The 26,682-nt window shown below is 39.5% G+C and overlaps 2 long non-coding RNA genes across 3 annotated transcripts in view; one reads left to right on the forward strand and one right to left on the reverse strand.

Annotated features, from left to right (window-relative positions):
- The window catches only part of LOC143655145 (uncharacterized), a 213,496-nt gene that overhangs the window by 80,262 nt on the left and 106,552 nt on the right, over nt 1–26,682 (forward strand). The gene's annotated exons all lie outside the window — the stretch shown is intronic.
- Nucleotides 6,941–20,796, reverse strand: LOC143655143 (uncharacterized). Of its 2 annotated transcripts, XR_013162065.1 has the most exons (4): nt 20,239–20,796; nt 10,598–10,801; nt 9,043–9,598; nt 6,941–7,125 (listed from the first exon to the last, which is right to left on the reverse strand). It is a non-coding gene; the product is annotated as an uncharacterized LOC143655143 (long non-coding RNA). The 2 variants fall into 2 exon arrangements; XR_013162064.1 differs by lacking the exon at nt 6,941–7,125 and having other exon boundaries at nt 8,151–9,598.

Below are 26,682 nucleotides of genomic sequence, written 5' to 3' on the forward strand. Positions count from 1 at the left end.
ATATAAAGAAATGAAATTTTGGATCACTTGCTGTAACATTAATTTCAAAATAAATTGCATACAATATATTTAATTTCTCAGGGGCTGGAGTTCTATTTATGGGCTCAGTAAATACCTAATAACAAATCTGGACTGATGGAGAGATAGAAACATAAAAGCAAGAAAAGTTGAAAGGGAACCTGAAAATTAAGGAGGGAGCAGAAAGTGTATGAAAAGAAAACAGGATAGGAAATTAGGAAATGGGACTGCTCTGAAGATTTCAGAAGTTGAAAAGTAAAGCAATGGAAAAAGGGAAAGTATAGAGATTACCTTCACTCCTTGCCTTATCTCTTCCACTTTTGTATCCTCACCTCTGTACAGCTGAGTTCCCTGGCATTCCTTTACCTCAGGGGTTTCTCACTTCTGTCCACTGGATCATTCATGACAGTGAAAAAGTTTCAAGAAGTCCCAGTCCCCTGTCAGGTGGATATATTTGTTTCTGGGGAATCGTTCATTACCTGTTACCTGTTACCTTGTAACATTTTTGCTGTTGGAGGGTAGGGGTCATATAACTATTTCAACCCAGGACCACTGTATTGCAGAACTCCAGTATGGGGGCATAACTATGTTCTCACTGAAAATGGAAAATTGGCTAATTTTGACATAACAATTACTAAGAACATCAACTCCCTAGAAACCTTCCTTGTCACTGCCAAAGAGTAACCTCTTATCTGACTTCTAATAGTATAGGTGCTTTTCATCTGTTTTTGAATTTTATATACATGGAGTTAAGCAGAAAAGTTACTCTTTTGCATTTGACTTCTTTTGCTCAACATTATGCTCGTGAGAGAAATCCTTATTTTCACAGTGCAATGACAATGAATAACCATAGGATTCTACTGTGTTTTGTCACAGTTTATCTTCTCTACTATTTATGGGCATTTCAGTAATTTCCAGGTTGAGACTATTCCAAATACAACTGGTATGAGCTTTCTGGAAATGTGCTTTGGTAAATGTGTGGGAACATTTCTATTGAATATACACTTAGGAGAGGGATAGTTATAAGGTATGCATATTGTCAATTTCGTATTTTTGAAATTTTTTTGTGATCAGTAAAGCTATCTTAATTCAGTTCCACAAGGAAGTTGTAAAGAAATGAAAGATGCTAACATGTTTTGAGAGTTTTCTCTGCGCCAAATACTCTGCTGGAAGCTTTTCTGGCAACCTTCAAGGTAGATGATGCTATGGGCCCTTCTCTGTATCTTTCTAATGTCATTGTCCCCAAAGTCAGCCCTAAGATTCAAACCGTATCTTTTCCCATTTCCAGATAGAGTATTGTCAGCTCTGTAGGGAAGTGGGACTACACTTTTTATCTGATTTCTCTCTTCGCACACTACTACTCTGATCACTGTGCCCCTTTTTCTCTGCCCTCAGCCCTTTCAAATCCTTACTCTCTTTCCTTTTCATTTCAGAATGAAATGAAAATTTCTAGACTCTACAATGACTTTGGGTCCTAGTTTCTTTGTGGCCAAATTGCTGGAAAATCTTTCACAGTGGTTTCCTTTCTCTCATTTGAGGCATAGTGGCACCCCATATTCTGTAACATCCCCCATCTTCCTCTTGTCTAAAATCCCTAAGCCCTAAATCCCAAAGTGTCACATTCTGGAATGTGATTGTCTGGCAGGCACACTGAGCAAAATCAGGAAGAATTGCGTGTGTGTGTGTGTGTGCACATGTGTGTGCATTCAAGGACATGCCCTACCCTGAATCACTGAATGTAAACATCCGTGGAAGCTGTGACAGCTTAAGAGTCAGCTCTCTGGCGTGTATATTATAGGCAAAGCCTGGTTAATTGGTAGAATTGTTCTTTGACTTTCATTGGAGGCTTTGGTGTTTACTTATAGCTGACATCTGTTTTCTCTCACTCAATCCCTGCCATTATCCTTCCCATATCCTCATTTTCTCCCCCTACAAATCTCTTACTTTGATTACTTTAACATCCCTCCTGGAAGTGGCCAGAGGAGCACGTGGTTCTAGTTGACCCAAAGAAGAGAGCCAAGCCTCATCCACTTGGTTCCAGTGGGCAGTCTGAGGCTCTGGTTCTTGCTTCTGCTTCCCCATATGTTAGGAGAAGCACCCAGCTGGAGTGACTTTGAGACTAGATCAGCAATACAGCAGGCAAACCAACTTGCTGCAAACAAACCACTTCCCTTACGTATGAGCCTGTCCCAACCCTGTATTTGATCATAGCCAGCCCACTCAGTCCCCCTGCCACAGAGTGGGCATGTACACACAACTCACAGACATGCATTTGCTCCCGGCTATTGCCCCAGACAGCGTCCTGATTATGTCTGCTGCTACTCTTGCACTTGGCTCTCTGGCATAGGAAGTCCTGGGTCCATAATGTCAGTTTCTGTTTGACCTCCTATTTTTAACTCCTGTTCTTGGCTGAGTCAGCTTTGGCTTTTCTATTACCGTCTCTACCCGCTGCCCTACTTTTGGTGATTTTGAGGACCTTAGACCCTAGGGATTCCATGAGCCTAACTATTGACGACAAAACTATCACCCATGTCCACAATACATCTGATTCAGATAGTGGCCCTACTTTATTCAGAACAAGAGCAGCCATACATTAAGCAGAGCACGTGGTGTCATAGATAGAAAGTGATTTGAGCATCTGCCGGACTTGAACCCACTATTTATAGACTTAAATTTAATTGCTGGTTATTAACATCGAATTATTTTTCAAAGGTAAGTTTACAAAGCCATAAGGCATAGGAGAAGAAACACTGAGTTAAATGGGGTCTACAATTCTGATCCTACGTCTGCAGGTGGGTTTCAGTTCCTTAACCTTTTCATATCAGTTCATCGCCCTGGGTGATTCCTGGGGATCCTTTCCAGGTCTGTAAGTCAGTAATGCTATGAACACATCAGCAGAAAAAAAAAATGCCTCAAAATCTAAGTTCTATGCTAAATTCTATAAATTCTAGATTCTACTGTACGTTTGTGAATTTTATTCTCAGTTGCCCTAGTATTAGAAAAGAATAAGAGCCATTTTCTAAGATAATTAGAAAAACTCTGTCCTAGGGAACGTGCTCCAGAGGCACTGGCTGCATGACTTTCTATTGCCAGTTTTTTTTTCATTATTTTCCATATCCTCTTTTGAACTCAATTTCTGGTATTTTCCAGCAAAAATGAGACATGATTTCTTAAAGTGCAGCAGCAGTGATTGTTCTAATCACTCTGGGCTTTAGAACTTTGCTTCAGGTACTTTAAATGAGCAGTTCCGAAATCTTGAAATTAAACCACCAGTTATTAGAGATGATATTGCATGCCTCACATGGGGTGCACCTCCTTTTCATATTGCATTTGTGATAGACAGTTCTTTGCATGAATAATAGAATGGCTCTGAATGAATTCACGTCAGCTCTGCCTCGGGGAGAAACCAAGGTGAGTTCCATGAGTCCTAGTGTGATCCTTTGCCTGTTGACATTACTTTTAAACTTTTCTTCCTTAGGCTGTAGCCATGTGTAGTAAATAAATGATAAACCCCATTTCCTTCACAAGGCCGGCTCACCATTTGAGCTACAAAGAATGCTTTGCAGGTAGTTCAGAGGTTAATATCACTGAATTATTTATTTATTCTGTATAGTTTAGCTAGTCCTACTTTATGCCTTGCTCTTTTTTTTTTTCTGTCTTTCTAGTGAATCACTGAGAGTGGAGGAAATATATAATTTCCGATATCCAGCAAGGACAGATTATAAAGATGGCCTCTGTCTTTGGTAGAAGAAAAAAGAAATGAGTAACAAATCTTATTTTTTACTCTAGTGGAGAGGTGTTCACTGTTTTTTTCTTTGTACGAGAAAACAACTGGGAGAAATTAGATGTTTTAAAAAGAAACCAAAAGAACAGAAAAAAGTAACAGAATGTCCTACTACAAGGGTAGACCCTGTATCTGTGCAGATCTCTTGAATCCCATATTGTGTATTTTCTCCATCCCTTCCCCTTTTGAAGTTTCTATATTATTATTTTTTTAGATGAAAGACAAATGAACTGAATAAGAGCATTCGTGAAGGGTAAATAAAGAGGAAACAAATTGCAGAAAGCATCACACATCCTGAGGGATGAAATTGCCAAGCAGCCTCTGCTGTACTTCCTTGAACACTCTTTTGGAAGTCCTTCAGATACCCCCGGATTTGCAAATGGGAAAGTCACTGTGCAAATTCCTGTCTTTCTTTCCAGTTTCATTTCTGTGTTATCTTTCTTATTTCAGTTATCCTCTTCCTGCTAAGAACCTCTTCAATTTTTATGAACATTTTTGCAGCACATGGATGGCCAATCCTGTTTTGACTAGTTTAGTCTTCATGGTTCTGTACTTTTTTAGTCCCTGAATCCACTCTTCTGAGCTGCAGAGAATTATGAGGCCCTGGACCCTTAGCATGCACTCTTCCTGCCCAAAGAGATTCTGGAGCCCTGTTTTCTGAGTGAACTTGGCCAGCCGAGGGAAGTTCTGAGGGCTCTATTGCCCTTATGAATTGTTCAAAGAAAGTGATTCTCACATCTTTGGCCACAGAACACTTTTACATCTCAAAAATTATGTATAAGAGGACTATATCTGTCAATACTCACTATATTAAATGTTAAAATGGGAGGAATTTAAAATATTGCTTTCTTTAAAATAATAATAAGCATGTTACATGTAAACATAAATACCATATTTAAATGAAAATGTTTTCCAAAACAAAAAAGTACGTCATGTTAAGAGTAACATTCTTTTACTTTTTGGCAAATGTATTTAATTCTTGTTTTAACAGAATAGCATATCTTTACTATCTAGTTTAATAATAGATAACTAGATTCTAATATTTTACATCAATCTGTTGCAACATGTGTTGTGTGGGTGAGATATATGAAACAACCTGACCTCATTCAGATATGTATTTGGAAAAAAGAAGACTTCGTGGATGACCTGAAATGATCTCTAGGACCTCCAGAGGTCCTTGGCCCACACTTTGAGAACTACTGGCTGTCTAGAATTCCCAGTGAATAGCCTCTGTTTCTGAATGGACCAATCTGTTTTTCTCGTTATCTGAGACCCTCTCCCTAAACAAGCTGTTCTAGCGAGTAAAGTGTCTTATACTTTATTTTCTGCATGAACGAGTGCAACCTTAAGGAGATCTAAGCCACTTGCACTGTAAATGGAATTGTTTGGCCATCAGGGTGTCTGGTGGGAGTCAAGTGTTCCATGATATCCACTTCTCATCCCCTTCCAAGCACATGGAAGGATGCAATTCGCAGCTTCCTTGTAGTTGGGCTAATTCTGGCCAAGAGTATCTGGGAATATATTTTGTGAAATTTCAGGGTTTAGGAATTGGAAGCTCAAAGGCATTTCTCCCATGCTGGGGGAGGAATAAAGTGTATGTTTTAGATGGTATAGTTAAAAGATGGTGTTACCTCCATCAGTTTGGGTCCCTGAATAACTTTGTAGAGCAGAGCAATCCAAGCTGGACTGGACATGTAGTGACAGCAAGAAAGAAATGGGTTTTTTTTTTAATGAAGACATTAGTATGTGGTGGTTAATTTGTTACCACAGCATAACTGGCTTTGTACTTGAAAATATACTCTCTGGAGGAGAAGAAACCTTGAGGATAGTTTAAAATCTTTGAATATCAGAGTTCTACCTCATATGAGCAGCCTAGGATCTTTTCTTCACCTCTTCCTGCTGTTTCTACTGAACTAGCAGGTGGAGCTGAGAGGAAATGGAGGACAAGCAAATAAAAGGCCAAGGGGATTTTTGCTTGGGGATGCCCTTGTATGATTTTACACAGTGGGGACCAGCCCTGCTCCCAGTACCTAAATCTCAATTGTTTCACAAACTGACTTCAGCTTCTTAGTTGCTAGTACCTGGTACGAGTATTCTCTCAGATCATCCAGGCTCAAAACATCTGAAGGAACTTTGACAATTTCCACTGATTCATTCAGCTCCATTCTATTCATTTCTTCCCTTAACAGTCAATCTCGCACCTGTCCGTTCCTTTCCATTATTACCGCTAAAATCTCATTATTTTTGTTTCATGCGTGAAATACAGACACAAGTCCTTAACTAGCTGGCATATCTTCATTTGTTCTCCTACATTCCAGTTTCACATGGGACAAGAGGAAATGAATTAACAGAAGACCTAACCTGGACAATCTCTGTAATAGCTGTTTTGCATGTTTTATCCTAACACTCAATATTTGCTGTATCACTTTAAGGTAGGCATTGATAACCTTATTTTACCAACGTGTAAATTAAGACTTAGAAAGTTTAAGAAAATTGGTTCAATATCACTGAACTAGAAAGTAGCGATTGAAACCACAGTCTGGTTCACTCCAGAGCCCACAGAATTCCTATTATGACCTGTTGTCTTTCAATAAATATCTAATGAATAAGTGAGGGAGCGAGTGAGTGAATGCATGAGTACATGCATGAATACATGAATTAAAAGAGTGGTGGTCAAAAGACTTCTCATATGATTTGCGTCTTTTTGCAAGCAGAGGGCTATGATCAGCTAAGTGCTAAAACAGGTGCAGTAACTGCTGTCATCACTGTTGCAAACATTTGGTCTTCAAGTCTGTGACAGTTCTTCTACCTGTATTCTCCACAGTCACACTCTTACTTAGGACAGCAGAGCATAACTTAATCAGTTGGTATTGAAAGAATTCTGATTAAGAGCATACTAATGCTTCCTTCAATTAGTTTCCTCCAGAGTTAATCCCATTTACTTTTCCTGTTTGGGCACCCAGCTGTTTGAGGTTGCTGGGCAACCAAGAATTGAAGGGAGGGAGTGTGGAGGGAAATGGAGACCCAGAAGCATCAAGGAAGGTGAATGAATATTAAATGAGAATCAAATGTCAGAGAGGATTTATTTTAGGGCACAAACAGATCATTTCAAAGTGAACATTAAAAAGGTGAGCTAAATTCAATTCAGAACATTTGTTTTTCAGTATTTGCAGTCTTAGCATAATCTAATTTTTCTTTTGAAACATTGTGGCAACAGAGAGCCTAGGGGATTAGGTTTTGAGTAAAAGGAGAAAAAGTGTGGCTTCTGGGAAAGCAAAAGTGGTTTGAGATGGCAGCTCCCCTCTTGGATGACTGTGTTCTTTCTGTAGAAGTGAATTAAACAACTTAGTTTGTTCAATCCTGCAGAAACCTCATAAGCACAAAGCAGGGATCCAGATCTTACATGAAATACTAATATTATAAAGATTTTTAAAAAGCCTCAGAGTTGGGGGAAATTCAGACATCAAAAATAAGAAAGGGAATGGAATGTAAGCACTCATGTCCCAAACCCATCCATCCTAGGTAACCATCCTTTCCCATGTCAGCGCTGGGAGTGGTGGTGGCAAGCTGATTCTTAGAAGGTGGCGCATGCCGTTTTATCTTCAACCCAGGAGAAACAAAATAATTGCTTAGGGAAGGCAGTCTCCTCTAAGATGTATTGGCTACGTGTAAAAGGAAAGGGCAGTTCAGTAACCCCAAAGTCAGAAAATCTCTAGGTGATCTTGGGTAAGAAATGTCTTTCTCTTTAGAACCTCTGCAATACTTCTTCAACATACTGCCTATTTGATAGAGGTATTTTTCATCTACGAAATACAAGGGTGCATTCACATTTCTGGTTAAAGGCTATACATAACAGAAATTGCAGGAATTGCTTCAAAGATTTCAACTAAAGCTAAAATTCCAAAGCCCAATGGGGTCATTATGTCACCTTTGGCATGTCAGGCACTAACCCAGATTTTAAAACAATGCAACATTGTATTTCCTGAAAATAAAATGAGACTGTTTCACTTAAGTTTCAGTCCCATATTCTCAAAGGGCTATTACTTCCACTGGTTACATGGGAATTTAACTGAAATGAAAGAGTGAGAGGGAGATTGAAAGACTGAGAGACTGAAAATTGCCTGCTTCTCTGTGAATAGAAGAATAGCACAATTGAAATGTAAACAATTATATGAATTTTAACAGAGTAATAATTGGAACATTTAAAAGTCTAAATTTATGGTAAATAAATATAATAAATCAATATATATTTCACTGGAAATGACATTTAATTTAATATAAATATATTTAATTATATATGTGTATATGCATGTGTGTGCATATATGTATTAACATTTATTGTGAACACCCTTTCTATCATACTAGTATCATGTCACTAGAACAGTATCTGAGGCATCAAGACAAGGCAATAAAAGTGACCAGAAGTTAGCTACAGCTTCATGAATTATTATTCTCCATTAGTTCTCTTCTCTCTACTACATGTAGCTGTTATGTGAGACTAGATAAGCAGAAACACCCTTGTAAGTGCACCAGAGTAGGTAAAACATTTCTTGCATGAGGTGATATTTTGTAAGGAATTTGTAGCCAAATGAACAGAGTTGTATTCAGGGTCCTCGGTAAAGATGTGGAAATGGCTCTCTTTATGGGAATCATTTATGCAACAGTAAATTTAGTAATGAATTTATCTTTTTGAAATGTATAATATATCATTGATAAACATCCATGTTATCCTATGTGTCACATCTTAACTCAGCCTTGAGAGAAAGAACCACAGTATAATATTCTTCACATGAAACAGTAGGTCAGACCACCCAGACATTCACTATCTATGCATTTCCTTGTCACTTTAAAGTGAGATGCTTCTTAAAGCTTTAGGCCAAAACATTTGCCATTCCTAGAATCACTGAACTTTTGTAGATTGATTCATTAAGTTCTGATGTCCTTAGAGACATGCCATATGTAGATGGCATGACAAGTACTCTGGTGCACTTACAAGAGGTTTTAAGTATATAGTTTAGGGACTCCAAACACAGAATTGGTTGATTGCTTTTGTTGAGTTATAAGGACAAGCAGGTTTGGCTTGACTATATGTAATATACTCAAGGAAGGAGAAATATGGAAGGAACTTGCTCCTGCAACTGAGATCTTGGTGTGTCCACTGCTTTTCCCATGTTTATAGTGTCGAGTACAAAACCATCAGAAAACTAGACCCTCAAGAAGCTAAACAAATGATATTTTACCAAGTCAGGCATGATGGGTGGTGGTGTGCAGCATTATTTGAAGTCACGGAGACCCTTGAATTTACTGATGATGATATCCTCTTGATGCAGGGGAAACAGAAGAGCAGTGTATGTTCCAGTAACTGGATAACAGATTAGCTGCTCTGAAACTTTATGGGTCCAAAACTTTATGCATCTGGGTGGTCATGGCCTAGCTATACCAGCCTTTGACTATGGTCCTTTAAGTAACCAAGATGACAGGGGGAACCTCAGAGTCTTTTTGTAGTTTATGGTGGGATCTTATAGGAGATACTATTATTTTTTGCGATTATTTACTCTCCAGTTTCCTGTAAGAAGATTATACATTCCAACTGCTGGCTTTGGACTTGGACACATTTCTTGCCCTAGCCAATGGTCTGTGAGTGGATGGGAGTCACACTTCTGGGCAGAAGCATTGCAAGTTTCTGCCAGCTCTTTTGCTCTTCACTTCTGTGTATTTCAGATTTGGGTTGCTTCTTCTGTTCCGGAATGAGGAGACAGGTAGAACAGAGCTTCAGCTTGTGCTGCATCTAGGTACCTGTATTCAAGGTGTAACACAAATGAGAAATAAATCTTTATTTTATAAGCCTTTTAGTTTTGGGATTCCTTATTAGTGCAGGAAAACTGACTAATACACAGATTTCTCTTAAAGTGTCCTCTCTCTAATTCCTTCCTTAAAATAGCCAGAGAACACATACACCTCTGATATTATCCTCATCAAAGTAATTTTGCTCATAAGCTATTGCCTTCATCCCCAAAATTGGGTTAACCCATCTAAAAATAATTTTGTAAGCCCAGTGCCTCCTAGTCACAATCATGTAACAATAAGCTATTGAAAGAATTGAATGCTTCCATTGGGTCCGACACTGTGGCTACAAGACAGGGTAGACAAGATACCTGTCTTCATGGAAAGTAGAGCCAATGAAGATAAGTAAATAGGTACAGTGTGATAATCTTTATAATAGAGGCACATCTAGATATCATATAGTTCATTCTTTCGCTCAACTAATGTGTCCCTAATCCTTACTGGGCTCCGCTTATTCCCCACCTATTGTTTTAAGTCCCTCAAATAAAGAGACAAAGTTCTACCTAAGATGGCCCAAGACTAACACCTGACTGCCTTTTTCTCTCAACTCTTCCTTCTCTCACAAGCTGCATCCAATCTTTTGAAAAATCCTATTGATACTGTCTTCCTAGATACCCCAAATTCAGCCACTTCTTGCTGCCTTACCTGCTGTCACCCTGGTTCAAACTAATAACATCTCTTTCTTAAACCATTATAAGCACTTCCTAAATGATCTCTCTGTTCTAACCTTACCTACCTCTCCCTGTCCCCCACCAACTCATTTCCACACAGTGGCTGGTAGGGCCTTTTCAAACATGAATTAGACCATGTTACCCCTTTGCTCAGAACCTCCCATCAGCTCCCCATTCCACTTAGAGGAAAGCCAAAGCCCTCTGAATGGCTCTTCAGGCCCTCTGTGGTCTCCCCACCAGCACACAGCTGCCTCTTCTCTGAGTATTTGCCACCTTTTACCTTGCTCCAGCTAAGTCATTACAGCATGCCTCCTTGTTGATCTATAATATGCCAAGTAGTCACCCATTTCAGGAACTTTCCATTTCAGTTTCATCTGAAGAGTATGCTCTTCCTGGGTGTGCCTGCCCTGCTCTATCTTTTCTTTCAGGTCCTGCTCAAATGTCATCTCCTCACTGTAGTCTTTTCTGAGCAACATAGTCTGCACTGTGGAAAATAGACTTGATGCCATTTTATTGACATAATATAAAAGAAACATTGTACCAAAACTGATATTTTTGCCTTATTTCTTATTTTTGCTAAGAGGCTGGATATAGGAAACAACAGTTGGCTAGAAAAAAATAGTATTATTGGCATTGAGGATGCGTGGCCTAGGTGTAGTTTCCATCCTTCATAAACAAAAGATGTGTATGGAGAATGGATGAAGTAAAGCATGTTCTCTCAAGTGAGCCTCTGCAAATCAGATAAATAATGACAGACAAATAAATGGTGGGGGTAGAAGCCCCAAATTACAGATGGAAACTGTTTGAAGGATCATAAAATTCCCCTAGTTTGATGATCCTGTTTGAAGTTCCTGAATGTTAGATGGAGAGAAGCTCCTTTCTTATTTAAATTACAGATGATGCATTGCTGTTTTGTTCCTATGATACAGCCAGAGAAGAAACAGGGGCTGATGCTCAAGATCTTGAGCCTAAAATCTGCAGGAAAGATCAGCCTGTGGGACATTCTGCTAATTTTGAGTTATTCCAAGAGAAAACTTCAGCACACACTATTGTCCATATTTTTCTATTGTGTGAAAATACGGACTGATAGACCCAGAGAGCCCGCATGTGTACTTTCTTGTCAAGGGCCAGTTGATTTGCTAAGGGACCTAGTACCACTTACTCCTCAAGTTGCATATATTCGTTTGACACATCCATTTCTTATGTTCAGGATGTGTTCTGGACACTGTGAGAACAGCTAAGTCCCTGTCCTCTGACAGCTTGCATTCTAACTGGAGGAAATAGATAAACACACAATCTATAATTATGTGATATGCAATTTCTAGATATAAAATTCTAACCTAATTGGCAGAGGAAGTCCTCCAGGTTCCCCTGGGACTTGATTGTGTCCCTTCCCACTATGGTAGTTCTCTGTGCTCACACTTCATTACCTTCTCTTTCCCCCTCACTGACATGATTCCCAAAGCTTCGTTTGCTTCCTATAAGAATTTCAGGGACTGGGGATCACTTCCTTTTAAACCAGTACCACCTTTAACTCCCAAATACTTCACTCTGGCCCACATAGCACTCTTTTGTCCCACTAACACCTATCTTTCTCTAAATAGTTTCTCTCTACACTTACTTCTGCTACTTAAACATTTCACATTATTACAAAAGTTATTTTTACTGGTATTATTTGTTATAATATTTTAACCATATGGTGGGCAGTGCCTGGCTATGTCTTTCTAAGTTTGATCTCAGTCTTTAGTTTTTCTTTTGCTTTTTGTCTCTGCGTCTATCTCTTTCTCAAGTCAAAACAAAGTGGGACAACAGTAAGCAAGGTTTTGGCCTCTGGGTCTTTGTGAAATCAAGTTAATATGTTCCACCTGTTGATATCTTTGCAAAAGAAATCTTGTGTATATGTATCTATCGTGCAGAGCTTCTTCATACTTTATTTTTGAGGAAATCTCTTTCTCCGATGTAGGAGGAGCATTTTCAACGGATATATAAGGAAATTGATTACACATTGACCATTGGTTGGGAACCCAACGTGAACATTGATTGAAAGGCTACTGTGTTCAGAGAACCTGGCAAAACCAAAGGAGTGCACAGAAGACATGGCATCTTCATTTTGAGAGGTTTACAGTGGGAGGCAGAAAAAAAAACTGTAAATGTGAACGGCAATGCATTTGCTTAGTACCCACTGGCTATGTAAAATTGCTTTTGGACATGTTTCATGATATCTCATAAAACAAAGATTAATAAGTTTACTTGGCAGCTGATGGGCAAAGTTAGAACAAAAATCAAATGAGCTTTTTGTTTTTCTTTAAACAGTTCCTGGCAATGCTTTCTTTTTTTTTTTTTTTTATTTTAAGCAGATGAGATTTTCAAACAATGATTGCACTTAGGATCTTCAAAAGAGTTTGTGGAACATGGATCTGTTGAGCCAGGCCTTGAGATCTTGAGTGAGTGCCCAGAGTGCATGCGTTGCAGACCTAGGAGGGCTGGTCTTCCACGCTGGGGCCTCAGACATCTCTCTTGTACTGTTTGAATAGGGAGCCACAGCACACACTGTGCAGCTCCATGAACACTGGCATGGGAAGCCCTTGGACTGGACCGTGGGTACAGGGTGAGCAATGAAGGGTGGCCAATTTAGATAGAGAAAACAGTTATCATTAGTTTGGATTTTCAATGAAGTCGTGTTTTCTGAGCAGATGGGTAGACCAGTTCAAATATCTGCTATTCATTTCACGTTGCCTGGCCGTCTTTGTTTCCTTCGCACACGGGGTTGTTCGCTTGACCGTGCGATTGCCTTCCAAGAGTGCTCTTGATATGTTTTCTTTATCAGGAAATTGATTTTCTTGCATCTCTTTCTGAGATGGCTGAATCCAATCTTGGAGTAGAATGACTCAATTCTTAGAAAAATGCCTTCGCTTAATTTGTGAGCCCGGCAGTTGATTTTTTCCGGTCACAACATCACAGCGGAGTGTGATCCTGTGAGCAGCAGGGTAGGGTCCTTGTGGCCCGCCTAGTCCTGCCCCTCATGAAGCAGCTGCCCTCCTCCGACCTTGTTCATTCCCACCCCGGGTTCTGAGCCTTCGGAAACCGAGGAAGCAGCCACTTCCTGCTCCAGTGTACCTTTTCACTGTTTGCCTCGTTCTAAATCTTGACTGAGCCTTCTTTTTTATCCTTTATTCCTTAAACCTCCTGGAAGCTTTTATTGGGTTGTCTGCCCTTGCGATTTTGCATTTTTGCCTGTTTGGTCAGATTGGCCTAAGTTCACCACTTTTCCCTGGTGAGGAGAGAGCGCTTAGTGCTTAAAATTTGGCTTAATCAAAGCTGGGCTCTTGGGTCCAAGACTGGCACAACTGATTGCACCCTTTATCTTCCCATACGAGATGGTCTAAGCGCTTTCATTATGTGTAAAGGGCGTTTGCTAGGGTACCTTTGAAAGGAGAGATGTGTTTATTTATATTTCACCTTGATGTTTTATTAATGACCAATAGTTGTTTAGTCTTGCATAGGCAAAAGGGAGTTGGAAATCAGTCTGAGTGTCTGGGTCTAGTTTGCTTAGTTCCTAAAATCAGTACTGGTTAAATGCAGAACATGTACACAGTTATTATTATATGCAGTTATGGGAAGAGTGCCCAATTTACTGTAATTAAAATGCCCAGTGTGGTATATTCCGTTCATTGGATTTGCCCGGTGACCACTGTGCTGTACCTCTCTGTGAAGAAGTTATTCAATTAAGTCTTGCATAACGTGTGCTTTGTCTGTCCAAAAAAAAAAATTAAATTTTTTTTAAGTTGCTTGTGGTGTTGGCTGGTATTTATTCTGCAACGTCAGCAGTGCTTGCCGGCCAAAAGCGGAGTAAAGACTGCAGTGGAAGTAACATTTTTTGTTGTGGTTGTTCACATTCCAGCATTCTTAAGAACTGCCTGAAAAGAAATGTTGGAACTGTGCTCACTTGAAAGTACTTTGGAGAGCCGTGTACCACTGGAGAAATTAAGAACCTTCTACTTCCGAGGGGGAAAAAAAAAAGCAAAGCAGAGACTGTGGGAATCTCTCTTCCTCTCCCTACTTTGTGAAAAAAAAAAAAAAGTTCATTTACATCTCTCTTTCAAAACCAAAACACAAAATTAAAAATGTTGCAGAAAGAGGTTCTGGGATGTTTCTCATTTTCTGGCTTCCTCCTGAGGTAGGAAGTGAACGTCTTTTAAAAATAGACATGATTCTGCCTTGAACAGAAAAACAAACAAAACAATCCAGTGCACTCTTTGGGCACGATGCCACCGGGTCTTTTCCTGCAGGATTCTACCACTGTACTTTGCAAAAACCTCCAGCCCATCACCACCACCCTCCCCTCCCCCTCCCCTTGCATTTCCTTTCTCTTCTTCTCAGTTCTTGCCAATTGTTGGAACATAGATAGGAAGCAGCAAGCTCAGGATTCTGGAAAATTTATGTCTTTTATTCTCTGCCCATTGTGGAACAAAATTTGAAACATTTAATTCGCTTGTACAATATTTGCTTTGTCTTTGCTGCCTCCATTTTGAAATTGAATCATTAAGATCCTTTCAGCCTTAGCTTCGCCCCCAGGCTGTTAACAGGGTAGGAGGGGCCAAGAAAAGCAGAAAGACCCTGGATTTGAAATCCCAGTCACTCACTCACTAGCTAAAAGGCCTGTATTCTCTGTAGCCGTTTTCTCAGCTATAAGATGAAGGCACATATACATACTTCTTCATCTTACAAGGAGCTGGTGTTTGAAATTCTTTGTTATGCTTTTAAATGTCTGAGAGTATCACGTGGGATAATGTATGAGAAATTAATTTTGAAAATCATAGGCTAGATAAACACAGATTTTTAAAATTATGTTTCTAATTTTATTGGGAACCATGATTCCACAGTTTGAAGAATGATGATACTCTCCTTCCTCTCCTCTCATCTTCCTTCTTTAAATTGACGCATGGATTGGCACAAGCAGTTTATTCCTTTTTGAGGCCTAATTACCCTGATAATTTTCAGAACCAAACTCCTGAAAGAGAACAAGCAAGATGTATCCAGAGAAATAGCCTAGTGTTGTTTAAATGAGGAAATCTTGTATAGCAGAAAGATGGAGGTTTTTTTTTGCATGGACAAGCACTGGAAATCGAACCCGGGTCTCCGGCATGGCAGGCAAGAACTCTGTCTGCTGAACTGCCATTGCACCACCCAAGATGGAGGTTTGAAAGCAATGATTTAGAAATTGTTATCAAAAACAGGTTCCGAATGCCTGTTACAGTCCATTCACACAGGACTAGGCATTGGAGTTGCAAAAATTTGAACCCCAGTTATTGCTGATTGAGTTGACCTTTTAGCAAAGGAGGCAGGCCATGGACTAGAGGACCAGAGGTGATAAATGCAGTGTTAGAATTAAGGACTGAGTAAAAGTGGGGTACAGAGTTGATCAGAGTTAAAAATCTATTTTGCCATATGCTTTCCCTCCATACTTAAAAGCCACTTATTTGGGGGGTCCAAACTAAATGCTAGAAAGATCTTGTTTCTCTTGATTTTACTTAAGAGGTAATTTTTCTCAGCCTTTCAGACACCTGCCACACAACTGTTTCTTTTTTGCTCCACCTCTGGCAGGTCGTACTGTTCGGACACCCTATACTGCCTCAGAGGCTACCTGTTGCCCTCCTGCTGGTCCTCAGAGCAGGATTTGATGGTGTTCTCTCTCCTGCCTATCCACTGAACTGCTCTTGCTCTTGGGGCTCAGATTTCAATTTGCTGATTTAATCAAGATATTTATGCTAACCTGTTAGAGGTGGAAGTCCAGGTCCAAGCTTCTAGTTTAATTAAGGAATTACAGTTCACATCCAGCCTTCTTTTTGCATCTCCCCACCCTCAGATAGGCTCCTTACCTGGCTGATTGTGAGTAGGGAGGCCGAGCCATCCAATACAGGCAGGCATAGCAGTTACTTACCAGAACGGTCTAATAACATATGTTCTTCGAAGAGAGTAATGGAGAAGAATGCATGTGGATGTGATGTGTGCTTAAAGCAAGTAGGCTAACTTCACCAAGGAAAGGCTACCTTTAGAAATAGCAGTTGCTACCATATTGCCCCCTTTTCAATGGATATTTGCTTTGTGGTGTTAAGGACACTGGGTACAACTTTAGTCTAGTGTGCTAAAAATGTAAGTCATGAAAATCCATAGTTGTGTATGCAGTGGAACCTGTTCAGATAACCACTTGACATTTATGCATTTTCTTATTCATTGAAGCCTATGTGGGTGAAACAGAAAATAAAGCAAGAGGGAATGTTAACTGAAAAACAATTTATTTACCCAAACATGTTTTATAACAATGTAGAAATAACAAACTAGAAATACTGTTTAATGGGGGATTTTCTTTGAAAAGGCAGAATGTAATATGGTTGGTGTTATATCAAGATGTGATACTTGTGGAAAAAATACTGTCTTGTCTTTAAATGGATGAGCAAACTCTGTCATAAATATTCGCACAAATGGTCAGCAAGTATAATTTAGGACTATTTTTGAAGAACATTTTTCATATGAATATGCTTTAACACCTGCATCCTTTGAAAGTCCACTGTTTAGTGAGGGGAATTGGTAAGCACGTGGCTGTGTAGAAAAGGAGAGAAGCAAATGGAATTCTGAGAATCATTTTCACCTTTTTTCCTATGAAAGGAAAATAAAATATCTGTAATTATAGCTCAGCTCCCTTTCTCTTCCTGCAACATATACACAAAACAGTTCTCAAGCCTGCTGGGAGAATTTCTTCCCCTTCCAGACTGACTATCAGGGAAGGGGTTTTCTGTCTTGCTCAAGGACACACAAACCTCAGCCAGAATTCCCAATTGGAAGCCATTTCTTAAAACCAGTTTGATGAATAGATTACCCCTACTGATGCTCAGTGGAATAACCATGAGTCAGGTTCTTTGAAAAGAAATAGTTTATTTAAAAACATTTCTTAGTCTTGGAAGTATTTAGGCCCTAAAACACAAGCCATTTGTTCTAGTTTGCTAGCTGCAGGAATGCAATATACCAGAAATAGAATGACTTTTAAAAAAGAGAATTTAATAAATTGCTAGTTTACATTTCTAAGACCGAGAAAATGTCCAATTAAAGCAAGTCTATATAAATGTCAAATCTAAGGCATCCAGGGAAAGATACCTTGGTTCAAGAAGGCCAATGAAATTCAAGGTTTCTCTCTCAAGTGAGAAGGCACATGGTGAACACAGTCAGAGTTTCTCTCTCATCTGAGAAGGCACATGGTGAACATGGTCAGGGTTCCTCTCTCATATGGAAGATGGTGAGCACGGCGTCATCTGCTAGCTTCTTCTCCTGGCTTCCTGTTTCATGAAGCTCCCTGGGAGACATATTCCTTCTTCATCTCCAAAGGTCACTGGCTGGTGGACTCAGCTTCTCATGGCTGTGTTGTTCTGCTCTGCTCTCTCTGAATCTTTCATTCTCCAAAATGTTTCCTCTTTAATACAACTCCAGAAACTTATCAAGACCTACCCGAATGGGTGGAGACATGTTGTCACCCAATCCAGCTGAACAACCACTCTTGATTAAATCACATCTCCAGGAAGATAATCTGATTACAGTTTCAAGCATGCAGTATTGAACAGGGATTATTCTGCCTTTATGAAATAGGATTTAGATTAAAACATGGCTTTTCTAGGAGACATACATCCTTTCAAACCTGTACACCATTTTTATAATTCCTCAATTGCTTTATAAAGCAACATTTCATATGTGTGTGTGTGTGTATACACACACACTAGTCCTCAGTTTTGTTTTTATATGATATTCCAGAAACTCCTTTTAAACCATTGTCATCAGGTAATTTAGCTCTAACCAGTGATTCTCTAGCCTTTTTGTACATCTAACACTTTTTTCCCTCCTACTCTTGTTTTGAGTGCTCCCATTTGTACCCCCCCAAAAAAACGTTCATAAGAAGATCATGAACATAATTATAAGCCATCATGCTGTTTTGCACAAAAATGGAAAGTTTCCGAGATGCATTCATTAAATACTTATTCTTTGTCTACAGGTACCATGGATACAGCAGTGATTTAGAGGTTCCTCTCCACAAGGAACTACTGTTATCACTAAACTAAACGTGTCAACAAATAAATGCAAGTAATGAGTACTCACTGTGATAAATGCTCTAAACGAAGTAAAACTAGTCATGAGATAGAGAATTACTCAGAGATAGCTCTGTGAAGGTTTCCTATATAAAGGGTGATGGGGAAGCCTCTCTGAGAAGGTGATATATGAAATGAGTGTGGCGGGATGAGAAGGACCAAACCATGTGGAAGACAATTTCAAGTGGAGAGGAAAACAAATACAAATGAGGTAGGAAAGGGGGTGGCATATTGGAAGAGCAGGACAGGTATGATGAATAGAGAAGTCTCAGATGAGTCTGGAAATGTAAGGAAGGGCTAGAGCTTGTTTGTACTTATGGCTTGTGGTAGGAATTTAGGCTTTTATTCTAAAGTGCAGTGGTACGCTTTAGAGAGGTTTTCTGTAGTCTAAGTGACATGATCTGATTTATGTTCTAACCGCGTCACTTGTTAAAAGGAACAGGTAATAGGTAAGGCATTTATCAGCAGGTAATGGGAATGAGACAATGAGAGAGACCTCATAGATGGCAGGACCCAGGGGTCCCCAAGGACGAAGAACAGAACCTGCACTTGGAAAAAGGCTGTGCAGTTAACTGCCACCAAGTAGCTTTGTGAAGCCCTTAGTCTTGGCTGCTGCTGATCAACTTGTAATTTTCAAAGCTTAGCTTAGTATAGACAAAGTGGTATTTTTCCCTCATTTGGAACACAAATCCTTATTCTAAACACCCATAAATGGAAAGCCAAAAATACCAAAAGCATTTAGAACAGCTTGCACCATGAATCTACCTACTGGAAACAACTGTTTGTTATGGAATGAGATGGGGTATAGAGTTTGCAGCAGTGTGAATTGATGGCTGAATTGTATACAATGGATGGAACATTTACCCCACATCTTTTACAGAAGCCATCGTGTTCTTATTTTCCCAGTGGTAAAATGGCTCATGATGCCAGCATAATCTTCTATCAGTTCTGTTTTTACATCATCTGAAGGGTTTGTGAGCATTTGGGTTTACGGTTATGTTTTGGTCTTTAAACACGGACCCCTTCTCCCACAGCCAGGCTTCCTTTAGCTCCCCATAGAATAGCCGAGCACTCCTGTCCCAGCTCTGTACCCAGCTTTTCCACAACGCTACCACTGCCCTGCTCCTACTTTGTATCAACTGGCTAAGAGGATGATGATGATGATGATAGCTCATTAGCTGAGAATTTACTGTGTTTCAGATGTTGTGCTGCTTTATATACATTATCTCCTTTATTCCATAGGACATCCTAAGGAATAGATCACTCCCATTTCAATCTTAACACTGGATGTCAGTGAGCTTGTGACTTGCCCAAGGCTATGCCAACCATAAGCTGTGGAAAAGTGGCCATAATAAGGAAGAATAGAAATCCAGAGATGAGACAGGATTCTGTGTGGAAGGTGCCCAGGGAAGGTAGGGATGGTGGATGTTGAGGTGATTACTTGATGGGTAGATAGCAGGTGCACATGTGGATCAGTCTAGCCACGACGCCAATTAGCATAGAAATGAATCGTTTGGTTCTTAGAGACCAAACCAACCAGACACGCCATTGTTTTCCAACTAATTGTTTCATTACCCTGTCTAGGGCCACACAGAATAACGAGTTTGGGACAGAACCCAGTCTGCTTGGAAAAAGGTCAATCATTCAGGAACCTCCAGGTCTACTTAATAAGCTGAATCTCCCTCATAGCACATAACCTTCAAAGACTGTTTCTACCCAAATTAAGGCACAAATGGTGCTCATCCAAATTTTCATTCAGTGTAATTTTGGATTTCTTTGGGGTATTTACCTTTGGCAGGGAAAGCAAAGCCGATCTGCGAGGCCAATAAACACCAGTTGTTTCAGTCAGAACTGCAGGAAGGCTTTCAGTTGCGTGAAGATGAAAACAAAATATAAATTCAACTTATATAGAGCTATTCCAAAATATAGACTGGACAGGAAATAATTAATGAACCTGGCATAAATCAAAATATTTGTATTGTCCTTCTGAATGACAGCTACTCTCAATGGAATCTATTAAATACACTTGAGTAACCTACATTCATCAAAAAGCTGTTTATCCCTTAGAAGCTACTGTCTTAACAGAAGCCACCTTGCAAAACAATAAGATTCTGTAGACACCTGATGAAAAATTGCAGGCACATATGTGTGAAGACTAAAAACAATGCAGAGTTAGCATGGAAAATTATTAAAAGCATTTCCATTAGTTCTCTATTTAAGAAACCCTTAGCAATTGTATACAGAAGCCAGTCTCCTCAGCTAATGACTGTGGGACGGTCACATGAACAGATTAGCATAAATGTGTTCTTGATGTAACTGTTAGTGGGGTATGAGAGAGCCTCTGAAGATTTGGAGATTCTGATTAATCTAAGCAAACTTGGAGAATAATGGGGTCATCAGAACTTTGGGAGCAGATGTGTTCTGCCTAGACAGTGCCCTCAGTGACTTGGAGAGCAGCTCTTGCCCGCTCCTTATGCTGAGGGTTTTCTCCAGCAAGTGTTTTTACTGTCTGTTTTTTCCAGTCTCTAGGGCATTTCATTCTTGGCTGATTGCTCTTATATTGTCTGTAGTGCCAAGTGAACCTTGGCCACTTGAAAAATCATGAAAAAAGGAAATTTGGAGTTTTGCCTATTTCAGGTGGGTGTAAAAGAATGAAAGTCAGCATTTGAGCGTGTGTTATGTGGATTGAACAATGTTGAGTCCTGTGGGGTATGGAGGGAAGGAAACATGTTAATAGAAGATAAAAAAATAAAGCCTGAATAAAACATGGTCCCTCCACTGAATCTTATACAACCTTATGCCCTAAATCCTTCATTTTTTACTTAAAGAGTTAGTTGCTCCTTTAATAGATCGAACAGATATGGCATTTTAGAGGATTTCCTCTGAGGTGCCCATTCTGTTAACCTATAGGTTTTATTTTTTAAATCAATGATAGATGATTGTTTAGGAACATGAAAATTGTGGATCTGATTTTCAGAGCAGTTCAAAAAATACATTTACTTGCCTTCCTCCTGATTACTCACCAACATTTTCTTCTGCCACCCATCTGCTTCCTGCGCAGTCCCCAAGGCTAGGCCAAGACCAGCACAGCTGGGACATGTAAATGTAACCACCAAGCTCAGTCCACGGCGCTGCATCTTAAATACAATATTGTCTCTGCACATCCCTGCCATTGCTCTAAACCATTCACAGAGGACTGTTGTATATTTTGTGCATGGATTATTGTATTTTATTGCCTTTAGTCTTCTCATCCATAAGCAAAGGATGTTTAATATTAAACTGTGAAAATAACATGGCTTCTCACCTGCTTCTTCCATGCAGTTCGTCTGTCTTGTGGTACTGAGAACAAGCAGGATAGACTCAAAATGTAGATGGGGGTGTGCTGTAGAAAGAGAAGGGAACTGGGCTCCAGACAAAAACCAGGTTTTAGTTCTTGTCTTTGGGCCAATCACTCTCCCTTTCTAGGCCTCCATTTACTTATTCTGAATACTAGGAGATTTGATTCAATGATGTCTAATGTACACATTGAGCATTTAACAGTTCTTTGAGTCATGTCAGCAAAGGCCAGAAAGCAGTGAACCAGTGTAAAAGTGTTTACACTGGGTTGGTGAAAGTTAGTAAGTAAGAAAGCTTATTCTGAGGTCCAGAGTAAGTGGAGACTTCTGACCCAAGCCACCCAATCTATCTCATATGTCAGATATTAGGCATTCTATAGGAAGGGTATTTAAAGCTTAACACAAGCATGAGAGATAAACTTGAGGCTCATCAGCAATAGAGCAGATGCATCAATGGGCAACTACCTGCTCTTGCCTCTACCCAGCCCTTCTCTGAAAAGACAGGTGGCCCTTATGGTCACCAGACAGATGTCTGGCTGTTCCAGGGGCAGCCTGATCTTGATTGTTGCATCTCACCTGATCTAAGCTCTCTGGCTGCCTTCAGCAGGAAGCAGTAGCTATGGCTGCTGGGCCAGTCTTTCTCTGTGTAGACAGCCACTGCTGCTACTCATTGCCAGGTGACTGTCCCTCTCCACGGTAGCTGTGAGTGGGAAGAAAAGAGAGATGCAGTGACCACAGGGCTGTTCTCTTAAGAATAGTCTCAGGGTTGTGCCACAGCATACTTATTTGACCTTTGGGTGGAGTTAATATACATAGTGAGTTCAGGAGTCCCCAAATTCTAAAGGAGAGAAAAAACAGCAAAATTTATTTGCGTCAAATGCAATATGTAAGACTTGATTGCATAGAAAATACTTTTAAATTTAGGATTTTATATTCAGAAACTAGTTTACAAGAAATAGAAAGCAGATGGCTAAAATAATGCTGACAATGATGACAAGAACAAAGCAAACAATGATAATGAAGTAAATGTGTTGTGTGTGCCCACTCCTGTGTTCGTCCATTTTGCGCAAGAATCTTCTCTTTGGTTTCTTAACAACCCTTGAAAGGTTGTTTGAAAGAAACTGAGGCTTCGTTTAGTGAAAGGTAAGCCTTCCACTCTAAACTGTGTCGCTATGTAAGTACAAGGCCAGTGCTGATGACAGCACTGTTTCCTCAGTTCTAGAAAGACCAGTCAAATCTTGTAGACCTAAACTTCTTGTCCCTGAGAATCCAGGTTAATTTTTGCCACCTCTCTGATGTCAGAATACTTTGGAATACCTCTCTTGCCATCTACCCCCATTTCCTTCTCACCCCCACATCACTGTCTGCCTGGGGGAATCACATGATTAACTACCTACGATTGAAGGCTGATTGAATGTAGACAGTATTATGTGTAAAGACACCACCTGAGAAATTCAGAGTAGAGTTTTGCCCCTTTATGCATCAGTCACATTCTTGCTCCAGAAAGAAGTTGTCATGCTATCTTTGTCATACTGTATGTAGCACTACTGAGAATTCTGTCTAAAAGCTTCTGCTGGAGTCTATAGGATGACCTTGTATTTATTCTCTTCTTGACTCAGAATGAGTCTATCACCAGCCAGACTTCTGTTCAACTTGAAGTCAAGTATTCTTCCATGAAAAAGGGCAAAAAAATAAAGAAAGAAACATGGCCAATAATACTTTGAAAGAACTTCTTCAGCTCTTGTCCATGGTAGCTACCTTCTCAACATGACCCAACATGCTCTTATTTCATCTTAAACTTGTACTGCACAGTTTAATATTTCTTATTTGCCTATTATTTGTGGACCTCAACTTCTTTAACTTTCCCTTATTCTTATGATGGATGTGTATAGTCTTTCTTCATTTGCATTTTCATTGAAAATGTGGACAGGACTCTTATCTGAGCCATCCCCCTCACACCTCATCACCCTAGAGTAAATGCACAGACTGCAGAAGTGCTGATGACTAAAAATGTACTGATAATGTAAAATATGGGAGAAAATTTACCAACAAGATTTGCCAAGTTTCCAATCACTCAAATATATTCAACAACAGTATTCAGTATTGCTGAATTATTAGTGCAGCCAAGTTGAAAGATACTCTGACCATCTCCAGTCATACTTACATGAGAATTTTTAAGGCAAACAAGAATGTATGCTGAGTGTTGTTACACTAGCAGCTGCTTTTCATTTATATCTATCTCAAAAACCAGGAAAAGTCACCTGGGCTACTTATTAAAAATGTGAATTCATGGGCCTCTCCTGTGAATCAAACCCTACAAGAGTGAGACCTGAGAATCATCATTTTCAAGCTTTCCATGTGATTATTATGTGTGCTAAAGTTGGGGCCACTGGTTTAGAATGTATTGCAATCCTTTCATTTTAGACACACTCTTTGGGTGGGTGACCATCAAGGAGATGGGTTGGTGGGGCATTGTTATATGGGTTGCCATGAATGGGGCCATGGAATATCTCAACGACGGCAAAGACATTAGAAACACCTGTAGAGCAGTGTGGCACTGATTGCTTAGCTCCATCTACTGGGGCCATATCAAAGCTGTGCTGTGTAATACACCATGATGCTTCTCCAGCCATTGCCCCAGAAGTAGCATCATCTGATAAAACAGAGAATAAAGAACCCCCTTTCTTTAGTTAACAGATTATGTTAACCAATGGTAAAGCAGCCTTATGTTGTGGTAAACCATGATTTAGTGCTAATTGTTTTGTTCTATCTTAGGTTTTCTAATTTTATACTATAGTGAATTAGGTAGAATTGACTTACAGTATTTTTTTTCTTATGAGAAATATTTTAATAAGGAATATTTTTATCTTCCCAATTTTTTTGCCATCAACATAACAAGTATCCTTCTGCTCTGAAGTAGCATTGCGTGCTCTGGCCCTCCCTGGCCACATTGCAACTCTGGGATTTAGATCAGAGGGCAGATTACCTCTTTTAAGAGTTGCCACGAAGGCAGTCAAGATGGGACCCGGGTGGAAGAAGAGGTCTTTCCCATCTAGGTCAGAGCTAGCTCTTGTCCCAGCCATCACACGTTTTCCTGTGTCCTCCGGCCTTCCTCTATTCTCTGAGTCACAGCTCTTCTTGACCTTCCTCTAGTCTCTTGGTCAAAATGAATAATAGATTAAAGTGAGAGTTGTGATGGACAATGCTAGCAATGACATTTGCAAACTGTCTGTAAACTCTAAAGTGGTATGCAAATTAAAGGTTTTATTGAAATGAATAGTTGGGACTTCTGATTGGAGGAGAATCAAAAATTAGTGGCAATACAGTTTATAGTTGCCTCTGGAATTAAGAGGCTTTGCCAGCAGTACTCTTTTCTTTTTAAAAAAACTGCTGTAATTAGACAAGTAACTCATATTCATTGTGGAAAGAAGTAGAAAAATAGGTAAAAATAAATAAAATTAGAGATCAGTCATAAACCCAACAAGTAGAGAGGATCACTGCTAACATTTTCCTGCCTAATAAAGTCCATATATACCTTTCTCTAATATTAATTATAGAAGATATATGACCCTTAAACTCAAGATAGATGGGCACACCTTCCCTTTCAATTACAGGTGGATGTTATAAGGCATGACAATTTGTATAATGGCATGTTCTGCTTTGCTGGTGGCAGTATAGTGTAGTGTTTAAGAACACAAGTACTTGAGCCAAGCTGCTTGGGTTTGAAATAAATGTGTGTCCTAAGGTAAATAACTTAAATTTCCTATGCTTCCATTTCCTCGTCTGTGAAGTTAGAATAATAATAGCAACTACCTCATTCGTTTGTTGTGGTGATTAAATGAGATTATTATAAATTAAGCACTTAGAATAGTGCTTGATTAATGCAAAATAGTCAATAAGTGTTAGATGTTAGCATTAATTATTCTCTACATTTGAACATTTAGATTAAAGGTATTCATTAACTGCAAATATGTGATATCAGTTGGGCAAATCAAAGCCTTTTAGAATTAGTCTCTTATGCTTTTAATTTTGCTAGGGGTTGAAGACCATCCAGTGTCAGGGAACCTAGAAAAAAACAAAAGATAGAATACGTGCTTGAAAAATTCATGGAAATTGGATGGGAACCCTCCAGATTTTTCCTAAGAGTTTCCCCTGTCCTATCCTATATAACCTCAGGCCTAGGAGAAAACCTATTAGATTTTTCAAAGCTCAAATACTAGAATATTTAACCCCATGCACTCCAGGAATCTCAGAGATGTACTGTGCTGGTTTGAAAGGATTTATGTCCCCTAGAAAAGCCATGATTTAATCCTAAGCAATCATGTGGGAGCAACCGTTTCTCTTAATCCCTATTCAGTGCTATAGGTTGGAAACTTGATTGGGTCATCTCCATGGAGATGCGACTCAGTCAATATGGGTATTAAACTTGATTAGATAGAGATGTGTCTCCACCCATTCTATGTGGTTCTTGATTAGTTTATTGGAATCCTATAAAAGAGGAAACATTTTGGAGAAACTTGGAGATTCAGAGAGAGCTGAGCAGAATGACATAGCCATAAGAAGCAGAGAGTCCACCAACCAGTGACCTTTGGAGATGAAGAAGGAAAACGCCTCCCAAGGAGCTTCGTGAAACAGGAAGCCAGGAGAGGAAGCTAGTAGATGACACCGTGTTTGCCATGTGCCTTTCCAGATGAGAGAGAAACTCTAATGGAGTTCGCCATGTGATTTTCTGCTTGAGAGAGAAACCCTGAACTTCATTTGCCTTCTTGAACCAAAGTATCTTTCCCTGGATGGCTTAGATTAGACATTTCTATAGACTTGTTTTAATTGGGGCATTTTCTTGGCCTTAGAAGTGTAAACTAGAAACTTATTAAATTCCCATTTCTAAAAACCCATTG

Source organism: Tamandua tetradactyla, chromosome 14 (assembly GCF_023851605.1).
Source record: "Tamandua tetradactyla isolate mTamTet1 chromosome 14, mTamTet1.pri, whole genome shotgun sequence".
Classification (NCBI taxonomy): domain Eukaryota; kingdom Metazoa; phylum Chordata; class Mammalia; order Pilosa; family Myrmecophagidae; genus Tamandua; species Tamandua tetradactyla.